The sequence below is a fragment of the Chiloscyllium punctatum genome, chromosome 11 (genome assembly GCF_047496795.1).
Source record: "Chiloscyllium punctatum isolate Juve2018m chromosome 11, sChiPun1.3, whole genome shotgun sequence".
Classification (NCBI taxonomy): domain Eukaryota; kingdom Metazoa; phylum Chordata; class Chondrichthyes; order Orectolobiformes; family Hemiscylliidae; genus Chiloscyllium; species Chiloscyllium punctatum.
Window position 1 is genome coordinate 81,178,232 of NC_092749.1, and position 8,894 is coordinate 81,187,125.

An 8,894-nucleotide genomic window follows, 5' to 3' on the forward strand; every position below is an offset into this window, starting at 1 on the left:
TTCTGTGCAGTGTGCCTGATAATGAAAAATAAGTTAATTGTGACTTACGTACCTTCTCAGTTGTCTTTTGACTGTCAGCAAAGTGATGCAAGGTGTGAAGCAGCATTTGCTATTAAGTTTGGATTCCATGGGAGCAACTTGCTTTCTTCATATCCCATCCATTCCAACACAGTGAATATGCTAATATGTTACGTCAAATCAAAGAAATTCTGAGAAGACTCAAAAAACAATATAAGGAGCTGAAATAGAATGATGTCAGATTGGTACCAAAGTAAGCCATTTTGACCTTATAGAATAATCCAATCAGTGGCATTTCCTCATCCCCTCCAACATTATCCCCTTTTTCATTTTTTTCTTATATCCAGAGGAGCTCATACACCGAATTGAATGTTTTTTAAACCCATCACCAAATCATCGTGACACTTTTTTTTACCTTCATCTACTACCCCATCAGTAAATCACCCATGTAGCCAATCTACTATTCCCACCAGTAAATCATCCATGTAGCCAATTGGATATTTACATGCAAAGCCTGCTAAGGGCAATGCGAAGCATTGAAAGGTGAGGGGGGAGGTAGGGGAACAGGCAAGGGCTAAATCAAAGTGCAATTGAAGAGGGAAGTAAAGCACCGCAGTGCAACCTTCGAGAGTATTGGTGGACATAGCATGCTGTTTCTCCACAGACACCCAGGAATGAATGTAGCTGTGGAAAAGGGGAAGACAATCAATCAGCAGAAACGACCACCTCCATGGCTCAACTACTTGTCCTTGTTATGGATAACTTGGCCAAGCCCTGGAGCAGACCTCCTTTGCATTTCCTTTGCACCCCTCCATTCTACCCAAAGATCATAAGCCTGGGGCTGAACTGCAACCAACGAAAGATTTTTCAAATAACTAAAACAGGAAGTGTAGTCGCCCATACCCAATATTTGCATGATCAACACACCCCACAGCACTGTGAAATAAACAGTTGGATTGAGAGTCTGTCAATTGCCACATTCTGAGGATGGCTGTGTGCAACATTCTCCACCACCCCAGGTCTCCAAAAGGAAACTGAGAGAACTCTAGAGTTGAGAACCATCCACTCGGAATCCCCATGTCTGGTGGTAAATGAGAACAGGTGACAGATGAAGGCGTTAAATTGGGTAGTGTGCTGCCGCAGCAGGCTGTATAAAAATGCCTCTTTGTGAGTCAGATGAATGTGGAAGGTATTCCCGAAAGACTGCTCAGGTTCTCGTTTGTGGGCTTCTGAGGGAGGTTCAGAACCCTAGAGGCAATGTGAAATTCCATCCGAACAGGAGAATGCAAAGGTAGGATCCCAGTAAACACCCAACTATCCTCCAACTGGTGTACAACATTATTTCTGAGCACTAATGGTACCAGTTTCAAGCTGGATGCCCACTATTGCCAGTTCCTGGGTAACATCTAGCCAGACCTCCACTGCCCACACGAACTGGTGATGTGGAGGTGAGGATTCTGACAGCAGGAAACCCCGGTACAAACCAACCATGTTCCAGACAAAAGATAGGAAGACAAAGAATCTTGTGAGGTATGAACAGGAGCATAATTAAGATTGCACACATGACAAGAAATATGTTGTCAAGTGGCATCATCTGGGAGGGAACGAAACATGAAGATATTGCTGCAGTGTCTGAACACAGAAAGTCACTACTTTGGAGGTGCAGAGATACATCAGCTTGCCCTTCTCACTGGAAAGACTCAGAACCTCTGCTGTAACACAGTGCATCTTCTTGTCCCAGAAGATGTGAGCCAACATCTTCTGGACTTCTGTGGCAAAACTAGGAGAGGGGTCAAAGGGACCAGCTGGTAATGGAATGTGGAGGCCAACCGCTGGTTTATGACTAACACTTGGAGCAGTTCTGTCCAGCAGCCTAGGTAAACAGAGACTTTGGCCTCCATCTAGCTCGAATTCCTCAGCCAGCTGAGGTAGACCACCACAGGTGGTGCTCCAGTTGAAGCCCTGTAACTCCACTATCAAGGCACGGACCAACAGGAGTCCGAAACATTTGGTCCAGTTGATTCTTGAAGAAGAAATATGCTGCCTTCAGCATCCTCCTAAATCAGCCTGTTGAAGAATATATCATTGATGTATGCTGAAAGAACCACCCCTGTGAGTGGCCTGTGCAGAACCAATTCCAACAACCTACTCCGCAGGAGACACAGGTAAGGCTTTCCTGCTTTCGTTCTTTTGAGGAACCGGATCTGCAACCCCACATCTGCATCTCTGGAACCCGACAAGTTGCCAGACGCTCAGTATGCCTTACCTCTTTTCGTATACAGCTAACAAAAGCCAGGTCCGCATCAAGCTGACTGAAACCCTTCTCCAATTCCGGATTTCCGCCGTTTGTTAACTCTCTTGCATACTCCTGACAAAAGATGCTGAGGTCAGTCTTGTCCATGACCCACCATAATCACAAGGTGGTGAAGTAATTCCCCCTCTCCCTGACTCCCAAACTCACCTCTGCTGGTGCAAAACCAACAGAATGAATCCTGGAATTTTTCATCCTCCAGCAGCAGGTTGTTAAAATGCTATTATGCAGCGCCCCATCTGGGTGCAGAATTGGGTAAGATGTACACAGCACCTGCTGCATGGAAGTCTGTGTTACAATGCAGACTTGACACTTTGACCCTAGGTCTCTCAAAAGTCAAAGTCATGGAATTAGGATGGAGATTTTGTCAAATGTCAAACCAGTCTGGGAACTACCATGGTCCTACTCCTTGAGAGTGCGGTTAAAATTAAACCCCTGCTCTCCCCCAAAGTTAATGCACTGACCTTTATCAATGGAGGCAAGATTAACAGACACATCTTCAAAGTACATTTGCCTGTTTCCAACCAAAAGAGTGTACATACTAATGAAGTGAAGTATCACAGTTCTTAGTTGGACTGTCAGATGAAGCAAATGGCCAGATCTTCTCCTTGACCTCCATAATCTCTAGCTGAAAATGTGGGGCCAACAAGATGATCACCCCACCAAAAATAGAGGTGAGGTGACTCATGTAGACTCCTCCCTGCCACTCCAGCTGGCTCAAGAAGTGGTGTGGGTTCCTGCAGGAAACATAACACATGTCCTGGAGGAATGAGAATTTCTGGAACCTGCATTGTGACTCCCTGCTGTTGTTGATGTTGAGAGTGTCTATGGTTGTTACATTATCAACCTGTCAATTGTCAACAACACCCTCAGTGTGTGGAAAGAGGAAGGGGAAACATAGGGCCCTTGCCTTCTTAGGAACTTACTGAGGGATGTTAGTGCATCTGGGGTGTCCCAGATGACCAAGTTCCACATGGACCAGAAGGCCAATTCAAAGTTGTACCAGGATCCAAAGCGAACTGAACCCTGTATAACTGAAGGGCTTGTCAGAAAAGCTTTACTCAGTGGGGGACACCAGGGATCCATAATCTGGCTGAAGATAGATACTCTGTCATTCCAAGCATCTGCCACCTTCTTCATCTGGGTAGTCAATCTCAGCTTCTGACCCCTTCACCAGTGTGGAAGGACGTGGTCCAGCACCATCAGTCAGCTTCATTCCTCCAGTGTTATCACTTCCAGGATCACTGGCAGAGGGTCCCTCGGTGAACTCCACCCAGGCAGGTTCTGGGGCATCGATTGGTAGTGACTTGGTCCCGTCCCCTCTTGACATCTAGCCTCTCAGAAAAAGGTCCTCTCCGAGAACTTAGGCACTTGCTGGGAGTGAAGAAGGACCTTCCCTGTCACCGCCATCTAGTGACCCAGTAGGGGTCACGGTACAGCCCTTGCAGGTTCTGCTTTGTCCCTGTTGTACAGTGTGCAACTCTGACATTTGACAAAATCTCCATCCTAATTCCACGACTTTGACTTTTGAGAGACCTAGGGTCAAAGTGTCAAGTCTGCATTGTAACATAGACTTCCATGCAGCAGGTGCAGTGTACAGGCTGCAATCTGACGCACTGAAGCTGCTAGGCTGTAACATGGGACCAGGGGAGTTGTAAAAAACTCATTCTGCTACTGGTGAAGTCCACTCCTTGTGAGGACTTTTCTCCACTTTAATGGCAGCCTCCTGTTTCCTAAGACCCTTTCTCTTTGGTGGGTCCCTGAGCCTCTTTGTAAAAACAGTGGGCTGGGGGTAAGAGTAGGGAAGAGCATCTTCATCATTTTTGGCCCTGAATCAGGTTCCCCATGGTTATGTGACAAAAGGCAAGTCCAGTGGGTATATTACAGGATCATTGCATTTGGGTGCAGAGGTGAGGGGGTCAGGCAAGAAAGCTAGAATGTCATAGCTTTCAAGAGATCTTTGATTAGATCGTACTCCAACTGGTATGCCATAATGAATAAAAAAACTATTGCTAGTTGTTCCACTCTGCCATAAATGAATTGTTTCTGGAAATTAGATTGTCACTTCCATATTTGTAAGGATGTACTTGATGTCGTTTCCTTTCCAGTAGTGGTTCCACACAGATTATTAACACACACTGCTTTTCAAAGACTGGTAATAGATATTAAAGATGTTCCGAAGGAGGTCAGTGGACCTGAAACATTAACTCTGCTTTCTGTCCATAGATGCAGTTTATGTCTGCTTTGCCTACAGCACAGAATTGCACTTCAGAAGATGTACAGAACACACTTCTAGGAATTTTCTTTTACCTGGAGGAAGGCATTGCAGTTTCTGGTGCCATCTTATTTTTCATCGTATGTAAAATGGTGTTTCCTTTATTGTTTACTGACTCCACACCCAATTTTACGTAATATTTGCTTCAACTATTACAGCTACAAATTCCCAAATGTCATGATTCACTGCAGCAGTGCATTGGAAATCCAGCCCCACACCGTGGGTGGCGCGGTGGCACAGTGGTTAGCACTGCTGCCTCACAGCGCCAGAGACCTGGGTTCAATTCCCGCACATTCTCCCCGTTTGGGTTTCCTCCAGGTGCTCCGGTTTCCTCCCACAGTCCAAAGATGTGCAGGCCAGGTGAATTGGCCATGCTAAATTGCCTGTAGTGTTAGGTGCAGGGGTAAATGTAGGGGAATGAGTCTGGGTGGGTTGTGCTTCGGTGGGTCGGTGTGGACTTGTTGGGCCGAAGTGCCTGTTTCCACACTGTAAGTAATCTAATCTACTCTTGCAGGCATTAGAAACATGAAAAAGTTTCTCTGTCCAAAATCCCTGATTTTTCTTACTCAGGACAAAAGAAAACTTACACTATGTTTACTACTTAACAACAAGATAGTTTATTTGTAATAAAGTTGTCTTCAATCAATGGGAATATTAATTGTTAATTTATAATTCTGTGACAGATTCTACACCTCTTGAATGCCCCCTCCCCACCTCATTTACAGACAAATGCACAATGACAGAAAAGACATGGATGTTAAGTGTGGAAAAAAAATCAAAGAACTAGTGCAATAGTGCAGTCTGGACCATGGTTTGATGAGCTATTTTAGAATATAGATCACATGAATGATGCCAAATTAAATTAATCCCTCCATTCCAAGCTTAGCTAAAAGCGGTTAAACACCCCTAATGTGTCTGCCTCCACCAATAGCCCTGGCAGCGCATTCCAGACTTCCATCACCGTGTAAAAAGACTTGCCCCTCCCATCTTCCCACCACCTCATCTTAAGTGCATGTCCCGTAGTATTATACATTTGAACTCAGGGTTGACAGTTAGAATCTTTTTCTCAATCTGTGCATCTCATAATTTTATAAACTTCTACCTAGTCTCCCCACTGCTTCACTGAAAACAATGAGTTTTTCTAGCCTCTCCTTATATCTCATATTCTCTAATCCAGGCAGAATCTGATAAACCTCTCTGCACCCTCTCTAATGTCTCCACATCTCTCATGTCACATGGTGACCAGAACGGAATGCAGTACTGTTTTAAGTGTGGCCTAACCAAAGTCTTATAAAGCTGCAACATGACTCTTATACTCCATTCCCAGGCCAATAATGGCAAGCCTTCTTGTGTGGCCACTTTCAGGGAGTTATGGCTTAGGACCCTAAGATTCCTCTGCACATCAATGCTGTTAAGAGTCCTAGCATTAACTGTTAACTCTCCCTTAATTTTTTTTTGATCTCCCTCGTGCAACACCTCACACTTGCCCAGATTAAATTCCATCTACCATTTCTCTGCTCATTTCTGCAACTGATCTATATCCTGCCATATCCTTTGACAACACCACAACTCCCCTGACCTTCGTGTCACCTGCAAACTTACTAACCCATCCATCTATGTTTTCATCTAACTCATTTGTATATATTACAAACAGTAGGACTCCCAGTATGGATCCCTGCGGAACACCACCAGTCATGAACTCCAGCCTGAAAAACACCTTTCGATCACCACCCTTATTTGGGAAAACCAATTCTGATCCTAAGTGGCCAAGTTATCATAGATCCCATGCATCTTAATTTTTTGGATGAGCCTATCATCTTGTTGAAAGCCAGACTAAAATCCATGTAGACATATACTGCTCAACACTAAACCTTAGTCACCTCCTCAAAAATTTCTATCAATTTAAGAAGACATGATCTGCCCTGCACAAAGCTATGCTGACTGCCCCTCGTTAGGCTAAGCTTTTCCAAATGCGCATAGATCCTAACCCCAAGAATCCTCCCCAGTGACTAGTGAAGATACAAAGATCTTGGTCAAGGCCCCAGTAATATTCTCTCTTGTCTCTCTCAAAACCCAGGACAAAAGCCTTGGGGAAATATTCACGTTAATGCTCTTCAATAGACCCAACACTTTCTTTCTTGATCTCAAAATGCCCTAACATATTAATATGCTCCACAGTAGTCTCACTAACCTCCATATTCTTCTCCTCATTTAGGTTCTCATCCACACCCTCTGCCTCCAAGTACAAGTTTCCTCCTTTTTCCTTCTATGGTCCTAACTAGTTTTGCCCAGTTATCCTCTTGTTTTGATGTATAGATTGCCTTGGAATGCTAACCGTTTCTTGCCAAGGTCATTTCATGTCCCCTTCTTGCTCTCCTAATTCCTTGCTTTAGTTCTTTACTGCTTTCTTTATATTTTTCCTGTGCCTGGTCCTATTTTAGCTTCTTAAACCTTACATTTGCTTCTTTTTTGATTATATTCACAACCTCCCTCAGTATCCAAGGGTCCTTTACTTTGTCCTTCCTCCTTACTGGAACATGCCAGTCCTGAACTCTCATCAGTGGAAACAGTGCTCACGATAGCTATGAATAAGGATAAGTCGAGACCTTGCAGGCAAGTACTAAATGGGGGATGGCAGACAATGTTAGGCAGAAATTATGGAGTGTTAATTGGGAGGAACTCTTTTATTTGACACGTTTTCTTTCAGTTTCTTCCAATTCCTTCAGTGCTTTGTTGTTGCTACAAGTTTGCTTGCACAGGAATGCTGACTTTCATTTGCTGCTTGAGAATTCATCCTTTTATTATCTTTGGAGATGTTTTATTCCTCCTTCAACAGGATGAATGGAAATGTAGCTGTCACTACATAAATTCTAGTACCCAAGAAAGAGATAAAAATTATTTGATTTCAGGTTGGATGTTCTGTGCTGCACTGGGCCAACACAAGCCATTGCTACCTGGGTCAGGGGCCAATCAAAACTTAATGATAAGCACTTGGCCCTTACCACAGAGCCAATGGTTTCTGCACTGTCTGTTTTTGCTCTTACTGTTCTGGGGAAAACTGTAACGTTATGAGTTGCGTACAATGTGCTCTAGTAATTTGATTTTTAAAACTACAGTCATCTCTTATACACCGCCACCTTGGATTAAGACAGTATTTTCCTTGGGTAATCCATAGGCTATGCAATAGGACTACTTAAATGCCAAACAGCATAAATATCAAGGGACAGAGAGATCAAAACAATGAACAAATCAAAGTGAAAACCAAAAGAACTGTGGATGCTGTAAATCAGAAACAAAAACAGAAGTTGCTGGAAAAGCTCAGCAGGTCTGGCAGCATATTTTATACTGATGAGCTGGCTTCCCCCTTGTGGATATAGATACTTGTGGAGCCCTTTCCTGCAGGGAGTTGTTTATTTGCCCAATTGGATGTGACAGGATTGCAGAGCGTGTTATGATATGATTTCAGAAACAGAAGTTGCTGGAAAAGCTTGTGGCGAGATCTGTGAAGAGAAAAACTGGAGGAGAAGGCTCCACAAGGGGGAACCCAGCACATCAGTATAAACAATAAAACAGCAGCATTTTTAACATGCTTCAGCCAGAAGTGCTTGTTAGATTATCTATCTTAGCTTCCTTCAGAGGTCCCCAGAATCAAAAATGCCAATTCTATTTTGCTACAAGTGATATCAAGAAATGGCTGGAAACACTGGATCCTGCAAACATTCCAGGAAGAATTGTGTTTGAGAATTTGTCATTCACTGGCATCTACCTGACAAAGTGGAAAATTGCTGAGGAATGTCCTGTAAACAAAAAAAAAATCTGAACCAGCCAGTTACTGCCCCATAATTCTACTCTTGATCATCAGCTAAGTGATGGCAAGTAAATGCTGTTATCAAATATGGCAAAAAAGCTGAATTCCAGAGAAGAGATGCGAGTGATGAGACTGAACATCAGGGCCACATTTTACAGTGTAGCAAAAAGGCTGTGGTACTTTGAGGTTAGTGTTCCACAGTAAAGTGTTTGTGGCTCAGCCATTCTCAGCTGCTTCATCAATGAACTTCCCTCCGTCTTAAGGACAGAAGTGGGCATGTTGCTGATGATTACATAATACTTAGCACTTTACCACACCTCAGATCATAAAGTAACTCAGGTGCAATAGGCCTAGACAAAATCCAGGTCTGAACTAACAAATGACAGGCGATATTCATGTCACCTAAGTGCCTGGCAATGACCATCAGCAACAAGAAAGAATTTAACCATCACCCTTTGATATTCAATAGCATTACCATGACT